This window comes from Macaca nemestrina, chromosome 10, assembly GCF_043159975.1.
Source record: "Macaca nemestrina isolate mMacNem1 chromosome 10, mMacNem.hap1, whole genome shotgun sequence".
NCBI classification, from domain to species: domain Eukaryota; kingdom Metazoa; phylum Chordata; class Mammalia; order Primates; family Cercopithecidae; genus Macaca; species Macaca nemestrina.
This window is the reverse complement of record NC_092134.1, coordinates 43,643,434-43,670,049: the sequence shown is the minus strand read 5'-3', so window position 1 is coordinate 43,670,049 and position 26,616 is coordinate 43,643,434. Positions and strand designations below refer to the sequence as shown.

The following is a 26,616-nucleotide window of genomic DNA, read 5'->3' as shown; positions in this document are numbered from 1 at the left end:
CGTTCCAGGTATTTTTATCCTCATCGTTGAACTCCTCATTGATTTCCTCGTGTTTTCTTATTAAGTACTCACAACTTTGTGAAAGAACCCTGGTGTCAAGAAGAATTCAATAATTTGTAAGCAGACAGGAGAAATGTGACATGGTGTTTGACTGAGTATGGCAGCAAAGAAGAATATAGAGAATCAACCATAGAAGTTTAAAGGGCAACAGGATGGAAAGATGGCAGGTCGAATGAGGAAAAGGGCTCACCACCTCAATTTTAATGATGTGGGTCTCAATAGTAATCACACATCCATGGGAGGGCCTCTAAATATAAAGACAAAAGTCTTGACAGTGATCTTGTGATTATGAGACTGGAAAAGTTGGATCATTTTCTGTTTCTAATGTTACATTTGGAAAATTGAGCAGTTTTCTAGATCCCCAGAGAATCCTTAGAATAAGGTCAAAAGTTGTAAAATGAAATACCGTATGTATACTATTAGTCACCTTCAATTTTATTTTATGTGATTTGATTTTTAAGTTAACACAGTCTCAAGATGCCATCCATATGAGTTTTAATAATTTTCATTTAGTCTTATCTCTTTATAAGAGATGCAAGAGTGATTCATTTTTATACTAGTTAATATCAACCCTTTCTCAGAAGTAGTCAAAATATAAATAAAAGTTCTTCAAAAGTAACCCAGGAGCAACGGCTGAGCAGTGCCAGAGTTGTGAGGTAAACATCAATCATTTCACAAATGTTCTGACTTGTTGAATAGTGTTCATTTCCAGGTTTCAAACTTAAAGTATCTATTAAGCAATCTTAAAAGAAAGAACACTGCCTTAGGAAAAAAGAGATTTGCCAAACTCTTCATACTTCCTTCAACAACTGCTTAGCAAACATTCTTGAGCGTCTTCTATGGGCAATGGTCTGCGTAAGTCTCCATAGGGATGCAGAGATGAGTGAACATGAACTTGGACAAAAATTGTTATACAACACAATTTTTATACAGCACATGGAAAATGGTGCTGCAGGGTGCACGGAGCATAAAGAAATTAGCGGAGGGAGAGTTTGTTTGATGAAAGGTCTTAGGGAGTAGGTTGGATCTGAATTTGGTCTTGGATGGGTAAGTAAGGTAGGGCAGCGGGGTGGGGGGCAAAAAGTGGGAGATTAGAGTAAGTAGAACGGTCAGTAGCCTATTTTGACTGAAGTGGGGATTAAGGTTATTGGAGCCTGACGATAGATGTGATGCTGTAAACTCACCATATGTTTTCAAAACAGAGCCATTTAAACCTGCCTAGAGGAGTTATTTCCTTCGCTGTTACGGAATAATGTGAAAAGATCCACCCCGAATGATGCACTCTGCACCTTTCTCCCTCCGTCTCCTCCCTGGCAGGCAGGCCTGTAGAGGCTACCTCATCAAGGGTCTTTCTCACTTCCTGGTTTGGCCAATGGGTGACTTTCTTGTAGGCGATCCTAGAGCAGGAGGCGGGTGACGTGAGGGAATTTATTTTCTAGGCTCCCTTCCTGGAGAGTTATCTTGGGCAGCTGCAGTTCACATAGGAATTTCACAACTTCTCTGAGCCTTTGGGTTCTGATGACTGTTCCTTCTCCTTTTCTGGTTGGGCCGATGGGTGGTAAAAGCCTGGCTTAGACCCCGCCCTATTTCTGTTCCCTACACTCTTGCACTTCTGTCGTCCTTTTATTAAACCTTCCTATAACTGTCCTAAGGGGAGTGTGCTCTCTCTTTTCCCTGCTGAGACCTCGATCAGACCTGAGAGAGAGAAACATTGGCATCTGCTCACTTCAATCACCAAGGGCAATGTTTATGCTAGGGGACTCCACATTCCAGGCTAAAATTTATAGGAAGAATGTTTGTACACCTGACCCGGATTAGCTAATCAGATATTGTTTTTGGGAGTCTGCATTAAGAAATTCTCCACATGGACTGGAGAGTAGGTGAACTCAGGAATTTCGATGTGCTGTTTGTCCACTGAGTAAACCGTGAAACAGAGGAAGTTGGTCCATAGAGAAATTCACTTACTGAAGTTGTCTGAATTCTGAATGGCTTTTCAGTCTTTGGTTCCATTCCCTCCTGAGGTCCAGGTAAATTCTTTTACTCAAGTGCCATGAGATAACTTTGTTTTCTTACAATAAACACTACGCACACACACACACACGCACACACACACAATTTTTTATTGGCTTAAGCACGTTTCAGTTATTTTCTGTTACTTGCAGCAAATGAGTCTTGACTAATAGAATATCCAACACATATAATCCCAGTTACTACTTATGGAGTACTTACTGTGTGCCAGACTTTACATGACTTATCTTCTTTAATCCTCTCAACTGCACTGAAAAGTAGTTTTTTTTTTATGACTCAGATATTTCTTGACTTGAGAATTTCTTCCAATAAATCTAAGTGTCCCTCAATTTTTTCTGGGTGTCCCCAAAGGGATGTCTCATAGTTTCTCATAAACCAGTGTCAGCCTCAATCACCACACAATCTGTTCTGTTCTTTTTCTTCGTTGATGACTTCACTCACAGATGTCATTGCACACCATGAAAATGATAATATCTACATTCAAGGTACCACCTGGAGATGGTCCAAAATGTTATGGTCCTCAGTGTGGTCAAACATCTCTCACTTTAGTGAAGAGAGAAGGAGCATGACTCCTCCCCCATTCCATGTCAACTCAGTTCTTCAGAAGCTTGTAATGTGGCTAGGGGCTTGCAAAGCCTTTTGATGAGGTCTATGAGCAGAGCTTCCCAACTATGCATCATGGCCTGCTAGTGTACTACAAAGGTTCAGGGGTGCCAGGATATTGATCGCCCTAGTCCTTGGGGCAGCCTGGGAGGGGCTGGGTGACTAGAGCCCTAGCACTGTCATTTGGCTTGAGCAGTTTTATTTTATAAACCCCAGTGTGGACTATAGATACTATCTTTTAAAAATTTTTTTTTAATTTTTAAGTTCCGGATACATGTGCGGAACGTGCAGGTTTGTTACATAGGTAAACGTGTGCCATGGTGGTTTGCTGCACCTATTAACCAATCACCTAGATATTACGTCCTGCATGCATTAGCTATTTATCCTGATGTTCTCCCTCCCCCTGCCCTGCTGACAGGCTCTAGTGTGTGTTGTTTCCCTCTCTGTCTCCATGTATTCTCATTGTTCAGGTGCCACTTACAAGTGAGAACATGTGATGTTCGGTTTTCTGTTCCTGTGTTAGTCTGCTGGGGATGATGGCTTTCAGTTTTATCCATGTCCCTGCAAAGGACATGATCTTGTTCCTTTTTATGGCTGCATGATACTATCATTTTCTATAAATACCATGTGATGAAAAAGAGCCCAGGGATCTAACAATCCACACAAGCCTCCAACCTTGGGCCAACCATGGAGGATACAAATCCAATCTGGACCAGATCAACAAGAGACATCATGCTATTATTTACATGCTTGCCTTTCTCTACTTTCTGGTCTTCTTTGTCATTTACTTGTATGTAAATGAATGAAGACAGATTATGATGTGTGTGTATGTGTCTGTGTGTGCACGTATTATTAGGGAATAAGAATGATGTTGTCTAGGTATTGTCTCACTAGCCAGCCAAAAATATCTTATTAAATATGTATTATCCTACTCATTCCTGTCAGGATTCAGTCTGAGTTAAGTCAACTACCTGAGGTCACATACCAAACGACAGAGGTGTGATTCCAACACAGGTTCATCTGGTTTTAGAGCCATGTGCCTGATTCTTCACTGTTGCCACATCCCTTCTTTCCAATGTTTCATTGATTAGGTAGGGTAAGACCATCAAATCTGCATTTAGGGTATGTCTGGGCAGTCACAAAGTGCACCTTTCAGAACTTCCTTCAAGAGGGAGCTGCTACAAGGAATGCCGCCGGGTGACAACCTCCCACTGCAGCAACTTTGGGGTCTGGTGCAATGTTTGAGGCAAGGACATGCTCATGTTGGGTAGCTCTAGCCAAAGACTGAGCATGGCAGGAGTACCAGGGTCTGGTCACCCTGGGACTCCTCTGTAGGAAATCTGTGAGCTAGAGCTCTCCATTTGGCTTGCCATGGTCTCAGAACTGCACAGCAGTCTGAGGACTTTTCTACCCAATCTTCCATCCTTCCGCCTCTCACAGGTGTCAGACTTGCACTGTGTCTAAAGGCTCACCCAGCCTACTCCTTCTCTTACCTCTATCATTCATAGGCATTACCTCTAACAGGGCTCTTGCATTCCTAACTCATTGTTTTGGTGTCTGTTTCCTGACATAAGCCCTCTGAGAGAAAGTGCTATGCCACCTCATTGTTTACCCTTCACAGCACCTAGGACAATATTTTGCACGTAAGTCTCTTGATTTTATTCCTATGAACATGCAGTTTTACATGTAGCAAATGGGCCATTGCTGTCTTCCTCTACCAGTTCTGGGGAAGCACTGGGCCCAAAGGCCAAGAATGATACAGGCCAAGGATGGCTTTAGAGCACCAGGCTCACCCACAGATTTTGTTTAAATGAAGATAATTGCGTTTCACTCTCACAGATTCTGACTCAGAGGCAGGGGGAGGGCCAGGACACTCCATTTCCAGTGAGCACACCCAGTAGATTCTGAGCCGGGTGGTCTTTAGGTCATACTGGAGAATATACAGAACATACAGCTTTTGAGGATATGTACACAGGTACAAAGTTCTCCCATTTCTCCCACTGCGATCACATTCAGTGGCCTTGGTATTCCTATGAATTTGGGAGAATCTTGGCACATTTCAGAATCAGGATTTTTCTATTTCCTGGCTATGGTCCAGTCTGCATTTTGAAATGAATAGAGCCCCAGGGTAGAGTGTGAAGTCTGCCTTGAAGCTGGAAGAGACATAAGTTGGCAGCATTGCCAGCTGACATCTGGATGTGGTGTGGACTGGGATTATGAAAGTTAAGCATTTAGCCTCATTTTACAATATGGACCACTGACATGTGTGTCATTATGGAATGTAGTCATTCAGTTTAGTCCAACCCTGTCCTTTTGTTATTCTTGCAGAATGTCTTCTGTTCATCTTTTATCTATATTTCTTTTTCTTTCTTTCTTTCTTTTTTTTTTTTTTTTTTTTTTTTGAGACAGGATCTTGTTCTGTCACCCAGGCCAGAGTGCAGTGTTACGATCTTGGCTCACTGCAGCCTCCGCCTCCCAGGTCCCAGTGATTCTCATGCCTCATCCTCCCAAGTAGCTGGGACTATAGGCACATGCCACCATGCCTGGCTCATTGTTTGTATTTTTAGTAGAGATGTGGTTTCACCATTTTTACCAGGATGGTCTTGATCTCATGACCTCGTGATCCACCCGGCTCAGCCTCCCAAAATGCTGGGATTACAGGTGTGAGCCACATACCCGGTACATCTCTTATCCATCTTTCAAGGGTAATCTTAAAGATCACCTCTGGCTCTTCCCAGTTCACACCTTCTTGCAAGGTCCTGTTGCCTCTTGAACTTCCTTCCATGAGCATTCACTATATTTAAATTGTTTTTAAATTGTTTATATTATGTATCTGTTTTAAATAAATTGAAAATGCATTATGTATATGTTTTAAATAAATTGAAAATGTTTATGAGAACATTTGTAAGAACTAGAGTGTAAAGCTTTTTCTAGCCAAGTGCAAAAAATTTAAACTGTGGGAAGTAGTATAATGCAGTGGGTTTTGGAATCAGTCTGTGGTTCAACTCCTATTTTGTTATTCACTGGTTGTGTAGCATGTTTCTTCATCTGTAAAATGGGATCAATAATATTTACATCATAACATTTATAAAAAGCCTAACCAAGTGCTTGGCACATAGTAAGGCCTCAACAAATATTAATTATCTTCTTCCTCTCTGGCCAAAACTTAATTGAGTCCTATATTTGGAGATCAAACCCATGTTGTCACTTAAAAAATTTCTAAATGCATAGACATAGATTAGATGCTTAGTAAGTACGTGTTAGATGAATGAGAAAATTGTTTCATTGCTTCTGGCTTATTCCAAATTCTAATTTTAGTTCCCTTCAGTGTTAGGAAGTGAATTTAAAAGCATGGCAACATGACTCAAAAGATTAAGATTTTCTATCCAGAAATCTTGATTTAAATCTTCAGTGTTTGACTTTTGAGAAGAGTGCAAATGTTGGCATTATCTTTTTTATTAGCAATTTGTAAAGAACTGAGATCTCACACAGCTGTGTGTGGCTCAAAGATGTACCAAGCAAAGAATAAATTTCCTGCCCACGCAAACTCAAGGCAAAAAATCTCAAGCTGTCTTATATTATTCTGACAGCCCAAGCAAAGTTTTATTTTTCTCATAAGGAAACTTGACAAAAATCACAAGAATTATCTACTATGTAAAATGTCTACCTTATCAGATTCTTAAAGCTGATGATATATTTGTTTAAGCAGAGACTAAAGACTTAGAGTTACAAAATATTGCAGATTTAACTCTAGCAATTCAGCAAATAAGAATTCCTCTTTTAAGCGTCAAGCTGACTAGTGGTATGATCTGGGTGAGGTTTGCTCACACCCCTCTCCAAGATGCATTCTGACAGATACAAGTAGCTCATGCTCAACAAATGTGGAATACTCACAATTGAGGCTCAGGTCAAAGTGGACCAAGCCTTCTTGAAACCCTGCTGGAGCTCACCACTTATTTCAAATAAACAGCAATGGGGAAAGGGAAGTCAACAGTAGTTTTGCTCATAGCTCCATGTATTGGAGCCCATCAGTACAGAACACTGAGAGAGGGCTGCAGAAATCTAGCATTCCCTGTAAAACTAAGTACTAGGCAAAGATCAAGGGAATTTCTCTACTGGGCATTAATTTTGTGAGAGGCACTTAAACATTATTATGTATTTGTGTTTTTATTTATACTCTGACTCTTCCCCAAGGAAATATAAAGTTGCTTATAAGAAAACACATGGGCTAAGTGGGGACACTGTGCAGTAGGAAATAAAGGTGAAGTCAGAGGAAGGTGGTATATATTGTACACAAATCCTAGTCTCCTTGCTAGCTGAGGGTTGTAAACCTAGTTTGGAAATTCTGACCAGCCAAGAGTGATTCCTTTAGATGGTTCACAGTGTTGAAGCGATGAAGCAAACATGCCATTCTGAGACACATAGTAATTCCTAGGACCGAAACCCAAGGGAGATATTTTCCCCCCATGAGTTTGTAGAGGGTAAGAAATTTTAGTGTATTGTAGGTGTGATACACAATAACTCAGATATGCTTGAAAATGCAAGACTGTCTCTGAGCTCATTCTTCAGGACCCTGTATACAAAAAGAAATATAGCAGAATGGGAATCAAATTACTACTTACTTAATGGAATCTCAACCACTTAATATCTCCCCAGTTCAAAGCCACCTGGAAACAGCCAACTTTGACATGAAGCTAAGGCCTGAAGCAGAAGTGAATTCTTCCATATCTTTTTGGGAATGCACATGTAGGCATGCCTATTAAAGGGGATTGGGTCCCTCAGATTTTCTAAGTCTGCCTGCCTTCCCTATTATGTGGAGTAGGAGAGAGGAACAGGGCATAACTGACCTGGAAAGTAGGGTGATGTTAGCTGTAGAAACCACCCCAAACTTAGCAGCAAAAACCAAAATGAGTTTCGTATCATTATTACCTCTCATGGTTCTGAGAGTTGATGGGGCTCAGCTGGTTGGTTCTCAGTAAGAGGTGCTCATGCAGTTGCAGTCAGACAGTGGCTGAGGCTGGCATCATCTTCAAGGTTTCCTCACACATATACCTGGTGCTTGGCACTGGTCAGCATTTGGGACTGCAACTGAACTATTGACTGGAATACCTGCAGGCCCCTCCATCTACACTGGACTTTCTTACAGCATGACATCTGGGTTCCAAAAGCAAATGTCCCAAGAGATTGCGAGACAGAGAAGGAGAGATGGAGAGAAGGAGGAGGAGAGGAAGGAAGAGGATCAGGAGGAGGAGGGAGAGAAAGATCAAGTAGAAGCTGTATTGCCTTTAAAAAAATTTTTTTTTGAGAGAGGTTTTGTTTCTGAACTTTTTTATTTTTAGATCAACTTTATTTTGGAATAATTTTAGATCTACAGAAAAGTTACAAAGAAAGTAAGGAGTTTCTGTATATCCTTCATCCAATTTCCCCTAATGTTACCATCTTTCCTTACTGTGGTCAAAACTATGAAACCAACAGTGGTTCATAAATACTAAACTACAGACTTCATTAGGATTTCACTAACTTTTCCATTAATGTCCTTTTTTTTTTTTTCATGATCCAATCAGCACTCACATTGCATTTATTCTCATGTCTCTGTAATTTCCTCTGGTCTATGACAGCTTCTCAGTCTTGAGGAATACTAGTCACTTATTTTATAGAATGTCTCTCAAATTGGATTTGTATGATGTTTTTCTCATGATTAGATGGAGGGAATAGGTTTTTGGAAAGAAGACTACTGTGGTGAAGTGCCCTTCTCAACACATCGCACCTGGGGGTACATGATATCCATGTGGGTGATGTTAACTTTGATCACCTGGTTAAGGGGTAATGTTTGCCACATTTCTCCCCAGTAAAATTCCTAGTTTTCCCTTTCTGTATTCTATTCATTGGAAGCAAGTCACTAACTCTAACCCACTATCAAGGGAGGAGGTGGCTAAATTCCACCACCTGGAGTGGTTAGTATTTGGAATTTTCCTGTCTGGAAGATTTGACTCTCCTCCCTCATACACACACACACACACACACACACACACACATACACACACACATACACACACACACACATACACACACACACACACATACACACACACACACATATATATATCATATATACACACACATTTATATATCACTGTGGACTTGTGTATATTTATTGTATACTTTGGGTTATAATCCAATACTATGTTATTTTATTGCTCCAACTTTTCCAGCTTTGGGAATTGGGGGTTCCTTTAGTTCAGGTCTAGTGTCCCTTTGAGAAGACCCCATTCTTTAAGTTTTTGATCATTTCCTTACATTCTGTGTACATTCCTTGCAAGATGCTCCAGGTTCACTTGTATTTTTCCCACCCTAGCCCTGGAATAAGGAGCCCTGGTTTCTTTTAATAGAGAATGGTACTGAATTGTCTTTTATGACCTGGCCTCATCACATAGTGTCACTTCTGGTTGAGAGAGTCACAAAGGTTCACCCAGGTTCAAGAGGGAAGGGACACAGACTCCATCTCTTAAGAGGGGAATGGGAAGATGACCTTTTAAGAATAGACACAGAGGCCAGGCGCGGTGGCTCAAGCCTGTAATCCCAGCACTTTGGGAGGCCGAGACGGGCGGATCACGGGGTCAGGAGATCGAGACCATCCTGGCTAACACGGTGAAACCCCGTCTCTATTAAGAAATACAAAAAAAAACTAGCCGGGCGAGGTGGCGGGCACCTGTAGTCCCAGCTACTTGGGAGGCTGAGGCCAGAGAATGGCGTGAACCCGGGAGGCGGAGCTTGCAGTGAGCTGAGATCCGGCCACTGCACTCCAGCCTGGGTGACAGAGCGAGACTCCGTCTCAAAAAAAAAAAAAAAAAAAAAAAGAATAGACACAGATAGGAGATACTGGTATGGGTATTTTGAAAACACAAGCTGTCACAGGTGGTCTGAGTATCTTAGTGAGAAGGTGGAATTTGAGCAAAGGCTTAGAGGAAGTGAGGAAGCCAGCCATGTGGCTATCTGTAGGAGTGTTTCAGACAGAGGTAACAGTTAACGCTAAGATCTTACAGTGGGACCATACCTGATGTTTTTAGGGAACAGCAAAGGGGCCACTGTAGCTAATGAAGAAGGCCTGAGGTGAAGAGTCATTGATGATGAGGATGGAGAGGTAAAGAGGGCAGATTATATGGATTCCAAAGGACACGGTGAAATTTAACTGGTCATTGCAGGGTATGGAGAGAAAGATTTGTGATCTGATTTATATTTTAATTATATTGCATATTCTGAAATGGTCACTGTGATGGTTAATACTGAGTGTTAACTTGATTGGATTGAAGGACACAAAGCATTGCTCTTGGGTGTGTCTGTGTGGGTGCTGCCAAAGGAGATTTAACGTTTGAGTCAGTGGGCTGGGGAAGGCAGATCTCCCCTCAATCTGGGTGGGCACAACCTAATCAGCTAATCAGCGAGGCTAGAATAAAAGCAGGCAGAAAAATGTGAAAAAAGTGACTGGCCTAGCCCCCGCCTACGTCTTTCTCCCGTGCTGGATGCTTCCTGCTGCCAAACATCAGACTCTAAGTTTTTCAGTTTTGGAACTCGACTGGCTTTCCTTGCCCCTCAGCCTGCAGATGGCCTATTGTGGGACCTTGTGATTGTGTGAGTTAATACTTAATAAACTCACATATATATACTCAATCAGTTCTGTCCCTCTAGAGGGACCTAACACAGTCACTGTTGCTACTCTGCTCAGAATTGACTTCAGGGACAAGGGCAGAAGGAGGGAAACCAGTTAGGATGCCACTGCAGCAATCTACACAGAGGTGATGGCAGCTTAGGACAGGGTGATAGCAGGGGAGGTGGTATGAAAGTAGTTGGATTCTGAACATCTTCTGAAGCTAGAGCTAATTTCCTGCTGGATTAGAGATGGGGTACTAAGAGAAAGAGGGAAATCAAGGATGACTTCAAAGTTTGGCCTAGGAAATAAAAAAATGAAGTTGCCATCAATTGAGTTGAAGGAGTATGGATAGGGGAAAGATCAGGAGCTTATTTGTGGAAATGTTGCTTTCCAGACATCTAGTAGACATCCAAGTAGAGATGTCAGTCAAGCCACAGGTACACCTATCTAGAATTCAGGAAAGGTGGCTCGAAATAGATGTGATTGCGTAAAGATTTAAGGTCATAATGAGATCACCAAGGAAGGAAGTAAAGATAGAGACCAGAATCAAGGACTTATCCTTCAAGATTAAGAAAAAGGAACCTTCAAAAGAGACTGAGAGAAAGTAACCAAGAAAATATGATGAGAATCAAGAGGGTGTGGTGTATGGGGAGCAAGTGAAGAAAGAATCTTAGGGAGGAGTCATCCACTGTCTGATGATGTTGCTTGATTTACTAAGAGGAGGACTGGGAATACGAGCATTGGATTAGATAGTGTGGAGGTCACTGATATTCTTAACAAGAGCAATTTAAGAGGAATCATAGGGGCAAAAGGCTGAGTGTAGTGGTTTTAAAGAGAGAATGTGAGGAGAGGAATTGGTGATAGAAATCTCTGAGGAATTCTGCTGCAAAGAGGAGTAAAACAATCGTGTGGTGACTTGCGGGATGGGGGTGAAATGAGTTCAGGAGGTTTACATGCCCATGGGAATAAGCCAGCAAAAAGGAAAAGGCTGATGATTTAGGAGGGAGGTGGCAGATCGTCCTTGCATAGGTGAGGGGTCCTGGGATCTGGTGCTTAAGGGATGGTTGGTTAGGAGCACATGGAAAGTCCTGTGATGCCAGTTGGAAGGCAGAGTGTGTGGGTGCAGATGCTGGTGAGTCGGTGTGGTGGTGGGATTCGCTGAAATTCTCTTCTGATTGACTCAATTTTTCAGTGAAGTAGGAAACAAGGTCAGTAGCTGAGAATGAAAATGTGGGGTGTATTGGAGGTTTGAGGAATGAGAAAAGGCTGTCAAATAGGCACCTTATAGGGTGCGAGAGTGAATGCATGAGGGACATACAGTATGAACTCCTGGCAGCATCATGGGGCTACCTGAGGGTCAAAGTGAGGTTAGTCAGCGTGGCTGTGCTTTTCTCTAACCACCTTCAAGGGCTGGTGCTGGGTAGGCAGAGAGGTAGATTTAACCAGGGTAGATGAAACAAGATGTAGGTGATGGATGTAAGCAAGGGAGAGATTATAATGACTAAGCTGAGTAGGAAGGATACTGAGGACACATTAAGGGAGTGAAAGAATGGTCCAATGAAGTTTGTAGGAACTTTGAATAGAATGTTTTGGTGGCCAAAAAGAAGAGTGTCATACATGAGGGCTAATTTTTACCCCGAGTGACCCGGCCTACTAGTAAAATTCAGCTTATTGAATATACCAATCAGATAACTAGTTCCTACTCCCTTGAGCTGAAAAACATAGGAAAAAGGAGATAAGCTTGGAGTGGGAAGAAAGAAATACCCACCTCACCAACAATATTCACAAAATTTAGACAAGGTAATAAATGTTCTTTGTGCAGTAAATGCAAATCACTTCAAGTCTCTTCTATGCCTTAGTTACCTCTTCTAGAGAAGGGCAAAAAAAAAAAAAAAAAAAAAAAAGGGGGGGGGGCGGTTAACTCCTAGGTTGTTATGAGGCTTAATAATGTTGGCAAACTGCTTAGCACAGTTTTGCAATTTAGCAAGCCACATGCTAATTTTTGACAATTCTGGATTGATGTTTTCATTTCAGATATGTGTGATCTTCATGGCTGAACCATGTTGTGTTACCAATGACTCTGAATATTATTTTTCAAATAATTTATTTCCTTTAATTTTGAAAGTATTACATATTCACTGCATAAAATCTAGCTTTTAACTTTATGTTCTGTTCTGTTTAAGCTCTTCTAGTAGTTTATAATTAGAAAACAAAACTTAACCCTAGAAAAATCAGCGATGGAATCTTGAGTGAATCAATTTGTGAGTAAAGAGTACTTTTAATTTAGGTATTATTCATCTATCTTTGAAGTTAAGTTTTTCGTAGGCAGAATCTTTTTAATCATAGAATATGCTTAGTTTGTTTTGAGAAAGTAAAAGTGTCACTTTTCAATATTCCTCAAGTGTTTATTGGCATGTCCTATATGCTCAACACCCATTCATTCATTCATTCAGCAAATAATTATTGAGCAATAACTATGTTTGAAGCCATGGAACAGGTCCCGGGGGCTTATGCAATGTGAGCAAGTGGATATAAACTCCACTTTCATGCGGTCTGGTAGTCTAGTGGGGTAGGTGGACAATCAAAGAATCCCACTCTAACAGTACAGGTTTTTAATTGCACAAGACAGAAACCAACTCTGGTTACCTCTGGAGGAAGTAGTTTTGGAATATTGCTGTGTACTCACAGATACTGTGGAAACCACAGAGCAATTGAACCTAGTAAATGGAGCATTACTAAGAGGGTGTGGGCCCCTGAGCCCAGACCTGGTCAGGGCATTCCTGTTGCCCTTGCTGGAATCCTGCCACTGAAATCACTGCCACCATAGGACATTAATGCAGCCACTGTGCTGTCTCCACCACGGCCATATGAACTTTAAGCTGCCCTTGCCCCTTTAAGGCACTTGCTCTATATTCATCAACCAGCAGCAGTGTCCAATTGTCTGGGCTTATGTCTTAAGCCCATAGCCTTACTGCTGTGTTGAGATTAGGGATCTGACTTTTTGGTTTTCTGTGCTGGGATGTAGAAAATGCTGGGCAACTAACTGTATTAGTACGTTCTCACGCTGCTGTGAAGAAATACCTGAGACTTGGTAATTTATAACAGAAAAAGGTTTAATTGACTCACAGTTCTGCACTGCTGGGGAGGTCTCAGGTAATTTATAATTATGGCTGAAGGGGAAGCAAACATACCCTCTTCACATGGTGGCAGGAGACAGAAGTGCTGAGGCAAAGGGAGAAAAGCCCCTTACAAAACCATCAGATCTTGTGAGAATCCACTCACTATCACAAGAACAGCAACGAGGATAACCACCCCCATGATTCAATTACTTCCCACCAGGTCTCTCCCACGACACGTGGGGATTATGGGAACTACAATTCAAGAAGAGATTTGGGTCAGGACACAGGCAAACCGTATCAGCAACCAGACAAGCAAACAAATACAATTAGCATCCACCACACACACATACACACACACACAATTATAATGATTGTCAATTGCTTTGAAGGGGCACTGTGATGGGGCACTGGCGTTGGGAAAGAAGTTCAGCTGACTCACAACAAAAGTTCACAATACTCTGGGTGCTTCAGTCTTCTCTAGGGCTTGAGTGGCTGGTGACTCTGTCTCTGGGATGAGGCAGCTTCCTTCAGGGCATTTTTTCCCACACCTCAGTCATTCCCAGGCCTCCTTTCATGTGGCCATATCTGTGTGCCATCTGTAGGCACATTTACAACTACTCTTTCTTAAATACATCTACTTTATGTATCAGCCTATAAATGAAAAGCCAGTATCATTTGCCATAAATAGCAGGTAAAAGTAAGAATAATTTCAATGAAAGGAACTAAAGCTAGGAAGACTTAGCCAGATGCTTTGCCAAAGGTTCTGAGGCTGGAGCGCACTTTCAGCAAGTGTTAGGTATTGAAAACATAATGGTGGCATGCAGCGATGTTATCCTTGACTTTACTTTCTAGTTTTCTAAACTAAAAAAGGATGGAAAAGGGACACATTTTTAAACTTTGTATTTTAGTGCTTTAAAAAATGCGCTCTGGGCACAATTTAAAATGAACTTTCATACCATCAGTAGTATCGTGTTCCATGCTGTAGGAGACAACTATTAGAAAGAATGTGGTAAATATTAGAAAGAGTGTAGGCTTAAAAATGGGCAAGGCTTTTGTTTGAATTTCAGCTCCCTTACTTATTAGCTCTGTGATTTTCAGCACATTATGCAACTTTGCTGAGCCTCAATCTACTCATCTGTAAAAAGGATGCGATAATACTAATTTTCCTGATGTGTTAAATAGATCCGTGTTGCCCAACTCCATTTTGCATACAAATCACTTGGTGGTCTTCTTAAAATGTAGATTCCGATTCCGTAGATCTGGAGTGAGGCCCGAGATTCTGCCTTTTTAGTAACATCCTGGGTGATGCTGATGCTGCCATTTTGTGGATCACACGTTAACTCGCAAGTTTATGATTCTCTGCTGTCGATATGGTAGCCACCAGCTACATGTGGCAATTGAGCCCTTTAAATGTGGCTATGGACCTAAGAATTTTTTTTTTTACTTTTACTTAATTTCAATTTATTTAAAAAAACTGACACTTGGTCAGTTATTAAAAAGCAATTTTTAGTATACTTGGAACAACTTGTGAATCTATCCTTTCAGCTGTTAATTTTATGAAAATTAAATAACCAAACATGTCTTTCCAATGAAAATTTAATGTCTGAATAGAGATGCTGTAAGTGTAAAATAAACACCTTGAGTTTGAAGACTCTGTTAAAAAAAGAATGCAAAAGTATCTTGTTAAATTTCCTATTGATTGCATGTTGAAATTGCAATGTTTTGGATATGATGGGTTAAAATATATTATTAATTTCATCTGTGTCTTTTTACTTTTTTAATGCAGTTACTACAAAATCAAAAATTACTCATGTGGCTCACATTAGATTCCAACTGGACAGTTCAGGCACGGAACAGTAAGTGCAGAGCCTGGCTCTCCTCTCAGGGCCTTCCTCCTGTCTAAATTCGTGGGTGTCCTCTGGCTGGAAAGAGGAAGTGAGGTGGTGGAAAGAGACAAGGTTTCTTCCTTCCCTGCAGGAGGCTGTGGCAAAAAGCCAACATTCACAGCAAGTTCTTCGGTTTACAGACTATTTCTTCTGTGGTGGGTTATTTCCACTGCATTCCAAAGCAGGCTCTGCTTTTTGGAGAGGTAAAAAAGAAACATGTCAGCAGTCCGAAGTGAACTGCTCAAAGCTGGCTCTCATAAGAAGATGCTCACTTTTCAAGAGTTAAGGGTCACAGCAAAAGGCCCTCTCAGCCCCACCTCCTTGGTGACATTAAGGGGAGATAATTAAAACAGAATGGGCTCCTGCAAATGTGTTGCATTATCTCCTGGTTGACTCAGCAATTCCACAGCAGGCTGAAAGTTTAATGAAGAGCAGTAAGAAAGACATCTGCAAATTTGACAATAACCAAGAAGTTTGCAAAAAGAAGTATGCAGAAATGAAAGTTCATTTTCTCATGTCATAAATTATGGTATCCTTGCTTCACCACTCTTTTTTTTTTTTTTTTTACTAACTCACTTAAATATTTACATGTAGAATCAGACCTGGCAGCAAATTCAAACAAATCTGTTAAGGACAGCAAAAGTTGCTTCTGTATCAGAGGCTTTGAGACTCCAGGTCTCAATTAACCTTTCTAAATAGGAACTGACAGCCTCGAATGGAAAATCAGAGTGGGTGAGGGGAGGGAAGACTAAAATGTTTTTGAAGAATGTTTGACTACAAAGTAAACAGTCTGAATAGAAAATAGTAAATCAGATGCTGCCTCCACATTCCATAAAACTGTGTATATACAGTAAAATGTACTGTACAGTTAAAAGACACGGATAAAAGAAATCATAAAACAATTTGAGTTTTGTGATGATCCAAACTTCATGGAATTAGTTGTGTTGGCATAAGACAGTTTTTTTTTTTTTCTGTTAGATCCTGACATGAAGTTTGTACAGATGGCATTGAAGGCGTAACTTTAGAGATATTTATCTTTAAGCTTTCTTTTCCTTTCTGTCATCAAATTGACCCATGAGTACAGATTTACTAGGCATATTATTTATTTCAGGTATATTATTTCATTTTGCTAACCAAAATGTTATCACTATTATTTTGCACAAAATAGCACACTACTTTATTCATTTTCAGGATTTATTTTGCTTTAGATGAAAGCAAAAGGAAAGTTAACTTAGCAAATTTACAGCATAATCAAGATTGTAAGGGGAAAGGTTTAAATGCTAGAAAACAACATGTCAAAAGCACCCATTTATAAGAGAATGTTTCATTGTCAGTTTCCAAAACGCTTAGTATCAAACACAGCTACTCTCTGCATTTAAATGACATTTACATATCTAAAAGCAATACAATCCCTTATCTCCAAGAATCTGGCTAATCAGATAAGGCTTTCTCATTATCTTGTGTTAGAGAGATTTTTACTATATTTTAAACAGCTGTAATTCAATAAATCTGAAAGAGTAGGGAATTCAGCTCTACTGCTTACCTTATGAGTTTGTAGACGATGAAGAAATATCATTCTCTCTCCTGCTTCATCGTACCAGCTGTTTTCGGTCTGAACTGTCACCATTTCTCCCATGTGGCAAAACCTCATCCATCTCTGTTCTTGCCCATGGACTTTGTTAGATATTCTTTATCCCTGGGTCCCCATGCTTGTTGAAGTTAACCCTCCATCATACCCTGTTTGGCATCATTATTGCACTTAGTGTGGTATTATAATTGTTCCTGTATCAGTCTCAGATATCGGGAATTCTTTTTCATCTTGGCTTCCCTTCTGCCTAGCATAGTCCCTGCATAGGGGAGACGTGCAATGGTTTCTGAAACAGAATCCAAAGCATCACTTTGAGTTATTAGTGTAACAAGGCTGCTTGTTACTACAACACTGCCTTGCCATTGTCACTCAGCTTGGGTCTTCCGCACTTGCCCCTTGGGTCTATTGTCATTTGATGCGCTTCCTATTTAGCCTACATCATCTCCCTCTCTGATGAAATGGCTTCTCCATTTATGTCCTTCTCTCCACTTATGGGGGTCTCACAGAAGAATGGCTTGGGCCACTGCTTATTATGTTTCATTTTATAGCCCTTTTGGAAAGGAGGCGGACTTTCCACACAGTTGCTGAGGACGTTAATCACACAGCATTTTCACTCTCACTTCTTTCTTTCTCGGGGACAGCCTCATTGTGAACCAAGATCCTTTGCTCTCTTCCTCTCAGCCAGCCTGGTCAGAGATTGGTGGCCCATGCCTCATACCTTCATATATGCAAACTTTTTAAAAAAGTGTTTCTTGTCCCACCTTGCAATTTAAATTGCAGTGGGCCATTCCTAAATCCATCAGCTGAATGGTATGTATCTGAAAGCCCAGCCGTCTACAGTTCCAATGGTTTGGCTAGACATAAATGATGGTATTCACACACAGAACGCAAGCTTCCAAATATATACAACAAAATTTTAAGTCTGTGTGATATGCTTAATGGTAATTTTCTTTGTCATTATATACTTGCCAACTTAATAGTGAGCATAGATTATTATTATAATCGGAAATAAAAACTAGATATTTATATTTGGGAATGTTTCATAACAAATATAACACAAAATCTTCCATATAAAGTGGTTTACAATTGAATGCTGACAGCAGTGTTACAAAAGAGAATGTGTAAAAAGCTAAGATGTTTTTAAAGTAAAGCTATTAGCTATAATTCCTTTTGGGTCTATTTTAAAATGAATTCAATTAGTCTCATGGTAAGTCTCAAAAGAGCTTTATCTTATTTTATTTTATTTTTGAGACAGAGTCTCACTCTTTTGCCCAGGCTGGAGTACAGTGGCATGGTCTCGACTCACTGCAACCTTTGCCTCTCGGATTCAAGCGCTTCTCCTGCCTCAGCCTCCCGAGTAGCTGGGATTACAGGCACATACCACCATACCCAACTAATTTTTGTATTTTTAGTAGAGGCGGGGTTTCTCCATGTTGATCAGGCTGATTTTGAACTCCTGACCTCAGGTGATCTGCCTGCTTCAGCCTCCCAAAGTGTTGGGATTACAGGTCTGAGCCACTGCACCTGGCCTCAAAAGAGCTTTACATTTTTATACATACTAATAATGACTTAATTAGTATAGATCCAATTGTGAATTACCCATGTTATCTGCTTTTCAACTTATTTGGACTGTTTCCCTTTCCAGAAACCAGAGAGAGGAAGAAAAAAAGCACAAAAACAAAATAATTTGTTCATTTGTTATTTGCATTAAGTAATTTTGGAGAAGACTGAAATTATCTATAAAGGTGAATCTATTATTTGTGGGTTTTCCAGTTCCACAGGCAATTGAGAGCCACTGCGAAGTCCTTTCCTGATAGACCAAACCAAATTTACGACTTCCAGAAATCTCCAGATCCAAGGGTCCAGGGTTGTGTGGCTTTCAATAGACAAGATCTGCCCAGGTTCTTCAGTTTTGAGAAAAGGAAAACCAGTAACACAAAATTCAATACTTTTCACATGGTCTCTTTAAATAAATTTGCTACAAACACTGTGGCAAAACTAAAGCTTATTAAGCTAAAAAGTTTCTTGAAATTGTCAGAAAGTGCTAAAAATCTACTTCTGGAAAGCCATGAGTTACATATGTATTTTGTGGAGGGGAGAGTTGTTGGAAGGTTTGTTTACTCTAAAGAGAATTTATACTAATTTTCATTATTTAAAAATAAAGGTAAAAAATAAAAGTTCTAAATACCTAATATAAAGACAACATTCTACATCTAGATTCAGCCCTAACTTTATTTTTAACTAGGATCTTGGGCAAGTCATAATTTCTCAGAAATCTTAACTCACTCATCTATACCAGGAAAGGCATGATAAGTCTTAACTCATTCATCTATACCAGGAAAAGTATGACTCTCTGGTCCAAAGTGCTGGTTCCTTATGGCTCTAAAATTTTACAAGAGGTTACAGTTTCCACATAAATGCCTATGGGGTCAGGCAGGTAAAATATGAGTGAAGATGACCAGAGTGACGAGAATTTCTCTTTAAAGTAAATCCTTATAAATGTTTCCTTATTTCACACTTGATAGCAAAAAAAAATTTCACTTTCCTCTTAGTTCTACCATTACAGAAACAATAATAAATGGCCACCAATACTGATAAATGACAGTGGCACAGAGACCAGAGGGAGTGCTGGGGACAGTGGCAAACTGGAGGGTAGGAAAAGCACTAGGTTATTGTTATCATATGGGAATGAAGGCCTAATGCTGCCAGATGCCAAAAAATGTGGACGTTTTTGGTGAAATCCAATTTTCAATGTAGGCAAACAATGAAAAACATAAAAGAAAACAAACAAACAAAAAAACAACCTTGTGAGTCATTATCATTTCTGGTCAAGCCAAGCACATCTGTGGATTAGATAGAGCTCACATGCTACCAGTTTATAATACCTGATTTACTTCACCCCCCTCATTGTACTAGGGCCAGCACATATTAAATAATTTGCTGGTAATACTTCATCAAAGTTCTTTTTTTTCTTTGAGACATTCTCTCACTCTGCTGCCCAGGCTGGAGCGCAGTGGCATGATCTTGGCTGACTGCAACCTCTGCCTCGCAGGTTCAAGCGATTCTCCTGCCTCAGCCTCCCGAGTGGCTGGCATTATAGGCGTGTACCATCATGCCTGGCTAATTTTTGTATTTTTAGTAGGGATGGGGTTTCACCATGTTATCCAGGCTGGTCTTGAACTCCTGACTTCAGGTGATCTGCCCGCCTGTGACCAAAGCCATCTAGCCTATATTTATAGATACAGCTTCAAAATCAGGCAATATGCCTTTTTAAAGTTTATTTCTAATATATTGTACTTTTTGGCACAGTTGAAAGTAAACAGCATGTATCACTTGGCAGGAAAATGTCAGATTTTATGATGAATATTTAAAGTATTTATATTTAAGAGTACACATCTTTAAAATTAGATGTTTATATAAAATCACCTTGTGCCTGGGAAAAATGACTAGTTGATTTTTTTGTTGTTGTCTCTAAGAACAATTTCTAAGTCAAATTGGTCAAAAAATATTGGCTCCAGCCATCCAGTTAACCCCTAAAAGATCCCATAGCATACCCAACTGGCCTGTACCATATCCAATTATAGTTACAGTGCACAAACTGACTTATTAAGCCCCTATTCTGAGTCACTTGCTTTTGTATTTTACCTCAGTAAGTCATTATAACTCTACCCCTCTCTTGTAATAAAGAAGTTAAAGTTGCCTGTGACCACACAGCTAGTTAGTATCATCTGGGATTTGAATCCAAAATTGTTCAACAACCAAACTCATGACCATTTCGCTGAATCTGAAATGGTATACCAGAAATGACTTGGTCCAGTCACTCTTAAGTTTTAAAATCCTGGCCACGTGCAGTTTCTCACGCCTGTAATCCTAGCACTTGGTGAGGCCAAGGCGGATGGATCACCTGAGGTCAAGAGTTTGAGACTATCCTGGCCAACATGGTGAAACCCCGTCTCTACTAAAACTACAAAAATTAGGTGGGTGTGGTGGCAGGCGCCTGTAATCCCAGCTACTTGGGAGGCTGAGGGAGGAGAATCGCTTGAACCCGAGAGGCGGAGGTTGCAGTGACCTGAGATCGTGCCATTGTACTCTGCCTCAGGGACAAGAGCAAGACTTCGTCTCAAAAAAAAAAAAAAAAAACAACACTTTAAAATCTTATCAAACCAGTTCTTCGCAGAGATTTTCAGATATATAAAAGCAGCTTGCAAGTCCCTCAGCCCCCAAACTCCATTCCCATCTTCTCTATCTTGCTCAACATCTCCAGTTTCTACAACTATCCTTCAAGAACAGAACATCCTAGTGGGGTGCCCATATGTCCCAGTTTACCAGGGATAGACTTGGTATGCAAGCCTGCCACCCCACTGTAATTAAGAGTTACCTGGGCCGGGTGTAGTGGCTCACACCTGTAATCCTAGCACTTTGGGAGGCTGAAGTGGGCAGATTGTGTGAGCTCAGGAATTCAAGACCAGCCTGGACAACATGGTGGAACATTTTGAAAAATGAGATAAAGACGTTTTCAACCTGGTATAAGTAAACTTCCACCAAGAATTCAGGTTTTTAATAACAGTAAACAAAAACAAAAACAAAAACCAAAACCCAAAAAATTAAGCTTGGCTGGGCATACCAGCACACTTGTAATCCCAGACTTCAGGAGGCTGAGATGAGAGGATTGTTTGAGGCCAGGAGTTTGATAACAGCCTAGGCAACATAGTGAGACTCCCTCTCTACAAAAAGTAAAAAAAAAAAGGTTGGCTGGGTGTGGTGGCATGCCCCTATAGTCCTAGCTACTCAGGAGGCTGAGGCAGGAGGAACACCTGAGCTCAGTTCGAGGCTGCAGTGAGCTAGGACTGTAACCTGTCTAAAAAGAAGAACAAAAACCTAAGTTTAATATACTCACCTATATACTTTCTCTTTTATGCTCATTAACTTCTTGCATTTCATTATTGTGGTTCTCAGTGCTTCCCTCTGTTTTACTCAGTAGTTCCCAAAGTGTGGCTGCATATTAGAATCATTTGGGAATTTTTTAAGTGTCAGTGCTCACTCAGGCCACACCCTAGACTACAATGCTTGAGCTGGGAGCCTGGCACCAGTATGTTTTAAAGTTCTCCCAAGTGACGCCAATGTACAGCAAAGTTTGGGCAGTACTGATCTATCCTATGGTTTATTATGGGAATAAAGATATGACTGGGAACAAAAAGAGCAATTAAACTTGGTAATGGTCTCAAACCATCAGAGCAGCTCTAGTGTTCAGCTAAATGATAAATAATAAAAAACTGTATGACTGGATCACTAGCACCCTCATTTATTTACCACCCAGAGGAAAGCAAGCTGCTGCTTTTTACAAGGGAAAACTGACTAAAAACAGAAAAAAATGGGAATGGATGCAAACACTATTATTCTAATGAGATGAATCTCCAGGGTAACCTTTATAATGCCTGGGTATTTATGACCCAGTCGGGACTTAAGGGTCTTTTTCAACTCTGAAATTTTTTATTTAAGCCAAATTTCTTAGAGGAGGCAGGAACAGTTCTTCACAGGTTTCAGTTGCTCAGTCAATAGGCTTACCTTGTACTGTGCTTTATAATTGTTAAAAGTGCTTTCACATTTTCAAGTTCATCTCAACTTCTAAAGCTGGGCAGAAATTGCAATACTCATACTCCTGTTGAGGAAACTGAGGGCTCAAGATATTAAAAGTTGGTTTAAGAGTTGGAACCATTTAGAACTCAGTTCTGGTGAACTGCTAGGACAAAATACTGCCTCTTCCCACACCTCAGAGATTCACTCTTTGAGCCTTAACACCCTCTCCCAGAGAAGTTATTTTCCTCGGAAAAAAAAAAACGCACTTTCTTTTACACGTCTGTTGTGTTGAGGAAGGAGAGGCAGGGTGGTGCAAGCACTGTGAAGAGATACAAGTACAAAAGGGGCCTCGAGGAATTTACAGGGCCAGGGAGAACACATGAGCACATAATGTACTCATAGCAATGGAAAAAGAGAGGCAAGTGACAACTATGTGAGGTTAGAGTTGTTAAGGAGCAAATGAAGAGCCATTCATAGCTTCTTGGAGGTATTTGCTCGAGTTGGCCATCTCGCTCCTGCTGTGACTGACCTAGATGGCTTTGCTTTCTTTAGGTTATGTTACCTTGGTACCTAAACCTGAGCCACCTTCAACTTCATACCTGTTCTCAGCTTTAGTGTATCTGTCTTGTTGGTGACCAAAATGTATACTCATGTCCTGGTTTTCCTCACTGATGCTCAAACTAGCCTTTGTCTCTCATTCTTTTCAGGAACATTCCTCATTGCATTTATTCCAAACCTTCATATGTCCCTCAAGGCCAGGATTCTGGACTCTAGAACGAACCTTTTCCTTTCTGTCAACCAAACCTATCGTTTTCCCACATTTGAGGAGGCATCTGCCTTGTCATTTTGTTTCTGACTAGGTCCCAAAGAGCAGGATTTTACATCTATCTATATTAAACTATTGTTTTAGTCATCTCATCACTTATCAGTTTGACTCCTGATTTTGTCATCTAGTTTATTCTCAACCCTTCCCAGCTTAATGCTGCCCAAGACAGTGACGAGCTTTCCTTCTGCTTCCTTATTGAAACAACTGTTCAGATTGAACATCTGAAAGACATGAACAAGACAGATCTGCAAACAATGCTTTGAAACTACCACCAGACTTATAGTTAATCTAATCATTCTGCCAATTAAGGGGTCACCTAATTAAATGTTCTTTCATTCTACACATAAGTAGCTAACAAATCCAAAAGTAGATGATGCCTTGAAATGCCATCAACTAGGTTTCCTGTTTTGCTACAAATATTTCCTCTATGCTTTCAAGTACTTTCTTTTCTGTTCTCTTTAATTTTGCTGTTACTATCCTAGTCTATTCCCTCTGTACCCCAGGCCTGTACAACTCAATGTTTTAACTGTTCTATTTACATCCCTACCCTCAGTCTCATCAATCACCAATCCATCCGACACACCCAAAACCTTCCCAAATCACCACTTTGCCCACCTCCGCTCCAGGAAAATGTTTTAAGATACCTTTTCTTAACAAAGATATCTTTTAAGATTATAAACATCAGCACCTAATTTTTACAGACCAAAGGGAACCATTTATAAAGCAAACAATATTAATATAAAATGGTATCAAGACAGTAGTTTAAAAATGGCTACAACTTTCTTATTTTAAAAACGGATCATTTAAAATCCCATGTGCAACAGGGCTCAATATTACAGCATTAAGAATTTTCATTGGCCGGGTGTGATGGCTCATGCCTGTAATCCCAGCATTTTGGGAGGCCGAGGTGGGCGGAGAGGTCAGGAGATAGAGACCATCCTGGCCAACACGGTGAAACCCTGTCTCTACTAAAATACAAAAAATTAGCCGGGCATGGTAGTGCACACCTGTAGTCCCAGCTACTTGGGAAACTGAGGTAGGGGAATTGCTTGAACCCAGGAGGAGGAGATTGCAGTGAGCTATTATGCCACTGCACTCTAGCCTGGCGGCGGAGTGAGACTCCATCTCAAAAAAAAAAAAAAAAGACAAAATAATTCTTCACAAAATAAAAAGTTAATTGAAAGTAAAACACCCTATTCTTTAGTCTCACAAGTTCCAAAACCAAAAATGCAGAGATGCAGAGTGTCTCACTAATGTTATATTTATTTTCATTCCAAACTAGGAAACAAAGCAACAGGTTAAATTATTGGGATATCTTGGGCTATCTCTAAGACTTTGTATAAACATACCCATCTTAAAAGCACTAAATAATGAAATTCTCTATTCAAAATGTGCTATTAAAAGCACCATTCTACCGAGTTTATCTTTGGCTCTTTGGCTAGAGGAGGTCTGATCATGAGGAAAGCTTGGATTATGCATCTTAATAGATGATTTTGCCTCAATCTTTTGAGCTATTCTCCAGGAAGGCTGTGAAGATTCTTAAGATCCTCTCAGAAGCATTTGATACCAGAAAAGTGCAATAATGGAAATGCTTAAGAGTTAAGCAGAAAATTTTAACTGTTCAAAAATTTGGGCCCTGATTCAGGTTAACAAGATGCTAGTCCTGCAGTAAAGACCAGTGGCTACTGGTTTGGCCTCTTGAAATGGTCTGCCTCAAGTGTGAATCCCAGGTCTACTACCTAGCCATGTGACCTACAGCAAGTTACCTGAACTCTTTAAGCCTATTTCCCTGCTGCAAAATGGCAGAATGTTTACCAGGTTGCTTACATAATCCATGTAAAGTCCTTAGTATATACCAAGTACTCCATAAATACTAATTTACGTTGTGACATGTCCCTTTCAATAATAGCTAACAAAAGTATCAGTGCTTATAACTAATGATCTGAAAATGTATTTGGAAAAAATGAATCCTTAATCCTAGGGATTCCCTGCACTGAACCCAAACCCAGACTATGTTTTACTGATCTGGGAACTTGTTTTCCTAGGATGCAGTGTGGTTAAGCAAGTTGTGCCAGAGACTGATTCTGCATAAGCACACACGCACATTTTCTTAACTTTGATTCCCTACTTTGGAACAATTATTATGCTGTTAAACAAGGATACCTTAAACTAACAGAATACAGATTTAACATGCTATTGAAATACTTTAGTAGGAAAAATGTTATCAACAGTTCTTAGATGTAAAGCATAAAAGCAAACTCAATGACGAGTTTAAGGAGTAAAGCTATCAATTGGTTGAAAAAGAAACTATCTGCATAAAGCTAATTTCCTTTTTTTCTTTGAGACAGGGTCTCACTCTTGTCCAGGCTAGAGTGCAGTGGTGTGATCACAGCTCACTGCAGCCTCAAACTCTTGGGTTCCAGAGATCCTCTCACCTCAGCCACTCTGGTAGCTACGACTACCTGCAGGTACCACCACTAGATAATTTTTTATTTTTATTTTTGTTGGGAGGGGGATCTAGCTTTGTTGCTCAGGATGGTCTCAAATGATTGTCCAGCCTTGGCCTCCCAAAGTGCTAGGATTACAGGCATGAGCCACAGTGCCTGGTCTGGTTATTTCTTTTGTGACACATACTGATGAGAAAAGTACAGAAACACAACTACCAATTTTCTGACCACATGAAACAGTCTTTATGGTATAAAAACACTTATTCTAAAAGAAAGATTATTTTTCAGATTTTTAGTGAGGTGGTATAATTATGCTATTAAGAGTATCTTTTATTTTGGTCTACAAATGAATGTTAACAGACTAATTAAAAAAGATAAAAGTTGATGGGGGTTTGAGTATAAGAGTCTTAAAGTACCACAGGTTAAAGAAAGAAGGCAGCTGCAGTAAGACACAATCTTGAAGGCATGGGGAAGGAACAATGTCAACATGCAAAGGCTTAAACTCCCCTTTCTTTCTCAGCTAAATTTTACAAAGAGAACCTAATTCAAAATTCAAGTCTAATACATTATATAAACCCAATTTGACAAAATGGAAAATATCTTTCGTGTCACAAATATGGTACTTAAGTATACTCGATAATTTACTAATGATTTATACTAACTGAAAAATATGGTATTCATCATCATTTAAAGTTTACTCAGTATTTCAACAACGTTGCTAGTTTATATTAATAATTTATTATAAAAAACAACTCATGGTAATTTTATTAATTTCTCCCATAGAGTTCAGATAACTGGTATTGACAAGTATGGAAAATGAGATAAAAATAAGCT

The 26,616-nt window shown here is 40.1% G+C and overlaps 1 long non-coding RNA gene across 5 annotated transcripts in view; it reads left to right on the top strand.

Moving 5' to 3' along the window:
• Window positions 1–26,616, top strand: part of LOC105483758 (uncharacterized) — an 80,287-nt gene that overhangs the window by 42,792 nt on the left and 10,879 nt on the right. For all 5 annotated transcript variants that reach the window (XR_011608992.1, XR_011608990.1, XR_011608991.1 and 2 more), the window contains 2 exons: window positions 15,245–15,314; window positions 15,436–25,803. This is a non-coding gene — a long non-coding RNA (uncharacterized lncRNA). The remainder of the gene's footprint in view (window positions 1–15,244; window positions 15,315–15,435; window positions 25,804–26,616) is intronic.